Raw genomic sequence first — 9,556 nt, 5'->3', positions numbered from 1 at the left:
CTGAGAGACCAGAGGACTAAAAGGGATAACCTAAACGTTTCAGTAGGTGCTAAGTGAGTGAACACATTTTGTGGCATGGAAGGCCCACTGTCAGATTTCTGCAGCATTGGCACTAGTTCTGGGGCAAGTGAGACCTGTCCAAGCTCGAACTGAACTGATATTTTCACAGGCCTCTGTCAGGGTTCATTAAAACTCGCTTGTTGGAGGGGTGGGAATTTGAGGGGCTAACCCAAAATTGGATGAGTGAACGTGGTAGCAGGAAGTTGAAAAAATGTGAGGGAGACTATAGATCAAGAGAAAAAAGTGTCTGTCTCAAAAGCAGAACGATGTCAAAATGAGAAAGTTAAGGACACTCTGAGTGCATTCAGCATGTGCAACAACATAGACAATCTAAAGGCACAAATTGAGATCTGTGGGTACAATCTAATTGCCATGACAGCAACATGGTGACCAGAACTGGGAACTGAACATTCATGGATATTTATGAAGGACAAACAAGCAGGAAAAATGGTGGAGTTGCACTGATAATGAGGAATGGGATCAGTACCTGAATAGCGACGAATCTCAGTTCAGAAGCATAATATGGGGAATCCAGTTGGAGCTAAGAATCAGCAAGCATTTTCGACAACCAGATAATGTGGGGCGTAGTGTTACTCAGGAGATGGCAGATTATTGTAGTACGTACAACGAAGTTATCATCATCGAATCCCTATAATGTGGAAGCACACCATTCCGTCCATTGAATCCACACCTACCCTCTGAACAGTATCTGCAACCAGATTCACCACCTACCCTGTCCCTGTAACCTGCATTTCCCATGGACAATCCACCTACACATCTTTGGGCTGCGGGAGCAAACTGGAGCACCCAAAGGGACTCACAAAAAACACAGGGTGAATGTGCAAGCTCCACATAGACAGTCGCCAGAGGCTGGAATCTTTGCTGCACCTTAGAAATTTTATACCACAGAGTACTGTGGGGGCTCAGCCTTTGAATAGTATAATAGAGATTGACAGATTTAGGATTACCAGTGACATACAGGGTAAAGAGGCTGGAGCAAGTGAAAGGTACTAACGTGTTCAATCAGCCATGTTTGTATTGATTGGTGGGGCAGGATCGATTAACTGAACTCCTCCTGTTCCTCTATTCCCAGACTGCCCACATTTTCCAATGACACAATTATCAACAATGCTTTTAGTTCGAAGACTTCTTAATATTTATTCAAATTCTTTGGGCAAAGCTTTATGGGAAAGTATTTCCCTCTCAGCAGGGGAGGTAATCGCCTAGTGATATTATCAGTAAACTTTTAATCCAGAGACCCAGATAATGTTTTGGGCTCCTGGGTTCAAATCCTACTGTGGCAAATGGTGGAATTTGAATTCATGAAAAACTAATCTGGGATTAAGAGCCTAATGATGACCATAAATTGTTGTCAATTTTCGGGAAAAACTCCAACTGGTTCACAGATGTCCTTTAGGAAAGGAAAACTACCATCCTTACCTGGTCTGGCCTACATGTCTGTCCCACAGGAATGTGGTTGACACTCAACCACCCTCTGGGCAGTAAATGCTGGCCTGGCTAGAGATGTCTATGTCCTGTAAATGAACAAAACAAAAACAGAACAGGTGCTTGGTCAGTCAGGGTGGGCGACTCTCAGAGATCTTCTTAGGGTCAGATTTGTCCAATGGTATTGTTTTCTGAGAGGTGGCCATCTTGTTAGGGAGAATGGGAGGGTGGGCCAGCTGGTTCCTGAGACTGGACACCTGCACATTGTAAGAATGGCATTGTAATGGAGTCTGGGAGCTGTCCCTGTAAGAACATGCTACAGAGAGGCAGACTCAAGGAGGAGAATTGATAGCAGTGTCCACACTGAATGCTCTAGCCTCAAGGACGTTAATCTGCTCAATAACATGGCTGTGATATGGGCAGACAGCAGCCTTGCTCATCACTGGCTGTGAGCCCTCAATGCTTTCCTCCACAAGACCATTCAGCCCATCAAATATGCTCCCCCATTCAAAGAGATCCTAAGCTGATACGAGAATCCTTAACTCCACTTTCCTGCCTTTTCCCCATAGCTCTTAATTCCCTGTAAGAACAAATTACTGCAGATGCTGGAATCTGTGCTGAAAACAAATGCTGGGAGATCACAGCAGTTCAGACAACATCCATGGAGAAAGAGCAAGCTAACATTTCGAATCTAGATGACACTGTGATCTGCTGTGATCTCCAGCATTTGTCACTCTCAATTCCCCTTCCTGATTAAAAATCTCTCTCTCTCTTTTGCTCAGCGTTGAATATAGTTAATGGCCTAGCCTCTGCAGCCCTCTGTGGTAAAGAATTCCACAGATTCACTCCCCTCTGAGAGAAGGAATCCCTCCTCATCTCTGTTGTAAATACCCTGATCCCCTTATTCTGAGATTATTCCCTCTGGTCCTAGACTCGCTCATCAGGGGAAACAAACTTTCTACGTCTTCCCTGTCAAAACCCTCTAAGGATCTTGTCTGTTTCAATCAGGTCATTCTTCCAAACTCCAATGAATACAGGCCCAAACAACTCAACTTTCCTCCATACCCAGGATCGGCTGAGTGAACCTTCTCTGGGCTTTCCCAAATGCCAATCTGTTTTTCGTCAGATAAGGGGAACAAACTATTCACAGTATACCCCAGCTGTGGTCTGATAGTGCCTTGTGTAGTTTTAGCAGGACTTCCCTAATTTTATTCTCCATTTCCTTCAAAGTAAACATCAGCATTCCATTTGTCTTCCTTATTCTCCTGCTGAACTTGGATGGTGGTTTTTGGTGAGCTTTGGCTACATGAGAACTCCCAAATCCCTCTGTGCTGTAGCTTTCTGCAGGCTTCCCCCGTTTACATAATATTCATGTTCTGTATTCCTGCCAAAATTCACATTCTCCCACATTATGTTCCATCTGTCAAGTTATGGCCAGCTAGCTTTGACTGTCTACATCCCTCCACAGTTTCTGAGTCATCCTCACCACTTGTCTTCCCACCTAATTCTGTGTCATCTGCAAACTTGGTCACAGAACATTTCCTCTCCTCATCCACATCATTAATACATACTGTAAATCATTCTGGCCACAGCACTGATCCCTGTGGCACTCCACTAGTTACAGGTTAGCAGCCTCCTTTATCCCAACTCTCTCTCCACAAATAAGACTAAAAGACAGTCCCTCAGGATCTGGAAAGCTGGATCCAACATATCACATAAAAATGCATCCTGAAACTACACCAGTGAGCCTGTTTGCATCCAGGAAAGTTTATAATCCGCTCTTGCCAAAAATGAAGAAGGCAATTGAGTCCATGTTGAAGCAGGGGATTATCTCATCTGGGACAGATGAAGAAGCTGCTGTCCCATTGCTAAAATCCAACAGGTCCATCAGATGCTACACAGCTGAACAATATAGTCGGACATGAAATTTGTCCGATGTTGCCTGTGGAATGAGAGTGAAGATAAATTGGGAAAGAGTTCTATCCTCATGATGCTCGATACAAATAATGCCTTTTGGCAATTATCACTCAGTGAAGCGTCTACCTTCACAACACAACCATTCTTTCATTTGGGGTTACTCCTTGGTGTCACACCAGCCCTGGAATGCTTCCAAAGGACAATGTGAAACGTTCGAGAAATGCAGGTTGGAATTGTACGGGCCAACAAGGTGTAGAGCTGGATGAACACAGCAGGCCAAGCAGCATCATAGGAGCAGGAAAGCTGACGTTTTGGCCTAGACTCTTTTTCTGAAGAAGGGTCTAGGCCCGAAACGTCAGCTTTTCTGCTGCTATGATGCTGCTTGGCCTGCTGTGTTCATCCAGCTCCACACCTTGTTATCTCGGATTCTCCAGCATTTGCAGTTCCTATTATCTCTGTGCCTTGTAGGTGTTGGACAGACTTTGAGGCGTCAGGAGGTGAATTATTCGCTGCAGTATTCCTAGCTTCTGGCCTGCTCTTGTAGCCATTGTTGTTATATGGTGAGTCCAGTTCATTTTCAGATCAATAGTACCCCTCAGGATGTTGATTATGGGGGGTTCAGTGATTGTAACACCATTAACTGACAAGGGACAGTGCTAGATTGGCACTTATTGGAAGTTACCAATGCCTGACATTTGTGTGGTGTGAATGTCACTTGCCACTTGTCAGCCCAAACCTGGATAGTGTTCAGATCTTGCTATATGTGAACATGGACTGCTTCAGCATCTGAGGAGTCACTAATGGTGCTGAACATTGTGCAATCATCGGCAAACATCCCCACTTCTGACCTTATGATGGAGGGAAGGTCAGTGATGAAGCAGCTGAAGATGGGTGGGCCTAGGACACTACCCTGAGGAACTCCTGCAGAGATGTCCTGGAGCTGGGATGATTGACCTCCCACAACCACAACCATCTTCTTATGCGTCACGTATGACTCCAACTACCGGAGTGTTTGCCACCTGATGCCCAGTGATTCCAGTTTTGCCAGAGCTTCTTGATGCCACACCCGGTCAAATGCAACCTTGATATCAAGGGCTGTCACTCTCACATCACCCCTGGAATTATGTTCTTTTGTCCATGTTTGAACCAAGGCTGTAATAAGATCAGGAGCTGAGTGACCCTGGCGGAACCCAAACTGGGTGTCACTGAGCAGGTGCTACTTGATAGCACTGTTGATTACACCTTCCATCACCTTACTGATGATTGAGAGGAGACTGTTGGGGAGGTAATTGGCCAGGTCGGATTTGTCCTGCTTTTTATGTATAGGACATACCTGGCCAATTTCCCACATTGTCTGTTAGATAGCAGTGTTGTAACTGTATGGGATGAGCATGGCTAGGGGAGTGGTATGTTATGGAGCACATGTCTTCAGTATTCATGCCGGACTGTTATCATGGCCTGTAGCCTTTGCAATATCCAGTGTCTCTAACTGTTTCTTGATATTATGTGGAGTGAATCGAATTAGCTGAAGACTTGCATCTGTAATGCTGGGGACCACTGGAAGAGGCCAAGATGGATCATCCACTTGGTATTTCTTGCTGAAGATTGCTGCAAATTCTTCAGCCTCATCTTTTGTACCGATGTGCTGGTCTCTTCCATCATTGAAGTTGGGGGTATTCGTGGAGCCGCCTCCAGTGAGTTCTTCAGTTGTCAACCACCATTCACGACTGGATGTGGCAGGACTGCAGAGCTTGCATCTGATCCATTGATCACTTAGCTCTGTCTATGACTCATTGCTTTTGCTGTTTGGTGCGCAAGCAGTCCTGTTTGATAGCTTCACCAGGTTGATATCTCATCTTCAGGCATGCCTGGTGCTGCTCTGGCATAGTCTCCGGCACTCTCTATTGAAACAACATTGTTTCTTTGGCTTGTTGGTAATGATTGAATGGGGGATATGCAGAGTTTACAGATTGTCCCGGAGTATAATTCTGCTGCTGGATATATGGGTCTTAACCATAACACTTGCAGGGAAATGGGCAGTCAGCTGCCAAAATTAGGATTTGGTATTGAGTCTACCGGTTACTTTCACACCGTCTTGTCAAGTTCTGTCTGACTGGATCCATCGATGAGGAAAATCCCATACAATTCCAGAGATAGTAGGAACTGCAGATGCTGGAGAATCCGACATAACCAGGTGTAGAGCTCTCTCTCAGTGTTCTGAGAAACGGTCACCAGACCCGAAACATTAGCTCTGTTTTCTCATCTACAGACGCTGCCAGATCTGCTGAGCTTTTCCAGCAACTTTGCTTTTGTTCCTGATTTACAGCATCCGCAGTTCTTCTGGTGCTTATTAGAGATTTAGATATACTGGTCCAACTTGTCTAAGATGGATCTCCAGTGTGACCAGTACCACCATTCCCAAGGAGGCTTATTTCTGCATAGTGCTATCTTTTACAGTGCCTCAGACAGCACTCCCTCAGCACAGAGTCAGAGTGTCAGCCTGCACTCTGTGCTCAGCAAGGCTTGAAACCACAACTGTCTGACCGAATTAGCAACGGTGGTGCCTCACTGAACCAGATCACGGTGAATCAAAACTCCAAGGCCTGAGTCTACCGTGTTCATTGGGAGTATTTGTAGTCAGGACTTGCACCAGGTATTAGGTTTCGCAGTAACTAAATTCAAGGGAGCTAATAATTGCTTGGACTTGGACTCCCGGCCACCAGGTAAAGGTGACGTGGTCTGGGTTAAAAGAACAGTCATTCTGAGTTCTTATTTCTCTATATTTTTCTAATTCATTGCTGAACTTTTTATTTGTTTATTTTGCTAATTATTTTCCTGAAGAATTTGTACTTAAGAAGCTGTATCTTGGTACCCAAGATGGTGCTGTAAGTGGCGACTTGTAAACTCTTCATTTGACTATGTGACAGTAAATCTAATTCTAAAACAAAGGATCATCACAGTTTGTGAAAGCAGCTTTGAATATGATTCATATCTGTATTTTCTCCCTGTGAAGTAATTAAATTGTGGGGCTGATATTAGATTCTAACAACTGTCCTGTGGCCTCGGGCTTTGGGAAGTGATGAGAGTTGTAATAAAAAGCCGCGAATGAACAGATACCTCCCACTGTGAGGGCTTCACAAAGCTGTTGCTAGTTTGTAAGGTTGTTAGTGCCCTCCGTGAGTTAATTAGCAAGGTGCCAGGCAGCAAGTCGTCCTCACATTAACCATGACGGATACTGTAGTTTGACTCTGTGAGACAGACACTTCAGGCCCTCTTGCTCAACATTTAGAAACTTAATTGATTTCAGGCTGTTAATCACTCATATCTCACATTCCCTCATGCTGGCATTGGCTATTACCCATTTGAGCCAACTAAAGATGTTTCCCCTTGAAGTTGTTTTCTTGCGAAGTGTCCTGATGAATGCAAGATTAAAAACAATCAAAATGAGCCTCTTTCATCAAAATGTGTCTTTTTTCAGTGATGTTCCAAAAATGCTTCATTTGTTGCTCCTGAATGTTTTCTGCCCGTTCATCAATCATCTCCTAATGATAAAATATTCCCCCAGCCAGCCCCTTAAATGTATGTCAAGTTCTAATCCAACACTGCTATGTCACAGTTATCCTTTTGTCTATCCTGCTAAATAGTGTCCCTAGCAAACTCAACCACATTGTCAAACACAATTTCCCCTCCATGGTGATTTTGCCTGATCATCAAATCAAGTCAAACAACAGCCTGACATTGCCATAAGAATGCCCCAGAAACCACCATCACCATCCCTGATATATTCCGTCTCCCCAGCAGGATAGACCCAGCAGAGGAGGTGGCACAGTGGTATACAGTCAGAGGGAGTTGCTCCAGGAGTCCTCAACATCGACTCTGGACCCCATGACGTCTCATGGATTCAGGTTAAACATGGGCAAGAAAAGTTTCTGTTGATTACCACATACTGTCCTCCCTCAGCTGATGAATCAGTACTCCTCCATGTTGAACAACACCTACGAGGTAGCACCGAGGACGGCAAGGCACAAAATGTACTCTGACTGGGGGATTTCAATGTCCACCACCAAGAGTGGCTCGGCAGCAGTACCACTGATCGAGCTGTTCGGGTCCTAAAACACACAGCAGCTAGACTGGGTCTCCAGCAGGTGGTGAGGGAATCAACAAGAGGGAAAAACATACTTGACCTCACCTTTACTAATCTGTCAGCTGCAGCTGCATCGGTCCATGACGGTATCAGTAAGAGTGACCATTGCACAGTCCTTGTCCTCACACTGAGAACAACTTCCATCATGTTGTGTGGCACTATCACCATGTTAAATGGGACAGTCTTCGAACTGATCTAGCAACTCAAGATTGAGCATCCAACAGCAGCAGAATTGTACTCCAGCACAATCTGTAACATGGCCTGGCATATCCCCCATTCAACAATTCCCATTAAGCCAGAGAAAATACCTAAAAAAATCTAAAATGTACCCAATAAACAGCTGTAATCAAGCTACGGGAAAGATGTTGTTGAACTTGAAAAGGTTTGGAAAAAATTTACAAGGATGTTGCCAAGGTTGGAGGGTTTGAGCTATAGGGAGAGGCTGAATAGGCTGGGCCTATTTTCCCTGGGCTGTCAGAGGCTGAGAGGTGACCTTATAGAGGTTTATAATATCATGAGGGCCATGGATAAGGTAAATAGACAAAGTCTTTATCCCCAGGCTGGGGGAGTCCAAAACTAGAAGGTTTAAGATGAGGGGAAACTTCTAAAAACGGCAACTTTTTCACTCAGCGGGTGGTGCGTGTATGGAATGAGCTCTCAGAGGAAGTGGAGGAAGCTGGTACAATGACAACATTTAAAAGGCTTCTGGATGGGTACATGAAGAGGAACAGTTGATGGATATGGGCCAAATGCTGGCAAACAGGACTAGGTCAGATTGGGATATCTAGTCTGCATGGACAAGTTGGACCGGAGGATCTGTTTCCATGCTGGAAAACTCTATGACTCTATAAATAAAAAGCTGTATTAGCCAAACTGAAATAGCAAAAACAAAAATGAACCAAAATGAGGCAGAAGTTCGAAGCTTTGTGATCTGCAAGTTTTGAAAGTTGTGCAGGTCATTCACTTAACGTAAGAGCAGAGAAAACATCAAGGCCCTCAATAAAGCAACCTTTCACAGGAACACTGCTCTTTCCCAGTGGTATTGACCCACCCGAGAGACTGAGTCCAGGACAAGGAGTGCAAATTCCTAGTTGTGTCCCGGGGGAACAGTTCACACTCAACAATGAAGCGACGGCAGCCTCCCCCACTCTCTGCTGCTTTGAGACGCTCACTTTGCTGTGATAGGTAACTGCTCACCCTGCTGATGCTGTTCTTCACAGGATAACTGTTCAGTTAAATCACAGTTGTGACTTTTTTAATTATGAGGGATCGGGTGTTTGAATTATCAAGTGAAATACAGATCGAAATGCTAAAACAAAACAAAAAGCCCTTGGTGTTTTGCAGGGAAAGTGAACCAAGCAACATCTCCAATTAAAACCTGGCCACATGGTAACCATATCAGAAGCAATCAACCCCAACATTGTCTGTGAGAAGAACAACTCACATTTCACCACTTTCCCTGCATCTCAAAGTGCACTCCAGTCATTGAAGTGTGTTTGAAGGGTTATAATGTTAACACTACACTGTCACAATGTACAGGCAAACTCACACAAACAATAATGTGACAACGACCAGCAAATTGATTGTTGTCATGTCAGTTTGAGGCATAGCTCCCCTAGACAAGCATTTGAAACAGTCCCATGGGATCTTTTAGATCCACTGCTACGGTCTCTGGTGATAAGTCAAACAAGTCTGTGGTGTGCTGTGCTGTGGGCAGCAAGAGCAGCTATCATGTCTCACCTAACCACCTTCCCAAGAGTCCTGTACAACCCTATCACTTGGGCTGTGAACCTGAGGATATCCACGAAGAGCAAAATCACAGCTCCTCTAACCTTATAAAAGTCAGCAATGGTTATCAATTACTAAAGTCATTGAGCAAATCAATCTGCTTGTACCTTGCACTCAACCTCGTGTTTTAAGATTGTGAATGATATCCCGAGGCACCTCCCCCAAAACACAATCAGACTAACGTTGACACGAAGTCAGCAC

At 44.6% G+C, this 9,556-nt stretch overlaps 1 protein-coding gene across 1 annotated transcript in view; it reads right to left on the bottom strand.

The window, feature by feature from the left end:
* Positions 1–9,556, bottom strand: part of nup160 (nucleoporin 160) — a 176,302-nt gene that overhangs the window by 160,486 nt on the left and 6,260 nt on the right. The window lies entirely within an intron of this gene.

The sequence above is a fragment of the Stegostoma tigrinum genome, chromosome 17 (genome assembly GCF_030684315.1).
Source record: "Stegostoma tigrinum isolate sSteTig4 chromosome 17, sSteTig4.hap1, whole genome shotgun sequence".
Lineage (NCBI taxonomy): Eukaryota > Metazoa > Chordata > Chondrichthyes > Orectolobiformes > Stegostomatidae > Stegostoma > Stegostoma tigrinum.
Note: the sequence above shows the minus strand (reverse complement) of the source record. Positions and strands in the feature narration are given on the sequence as shown.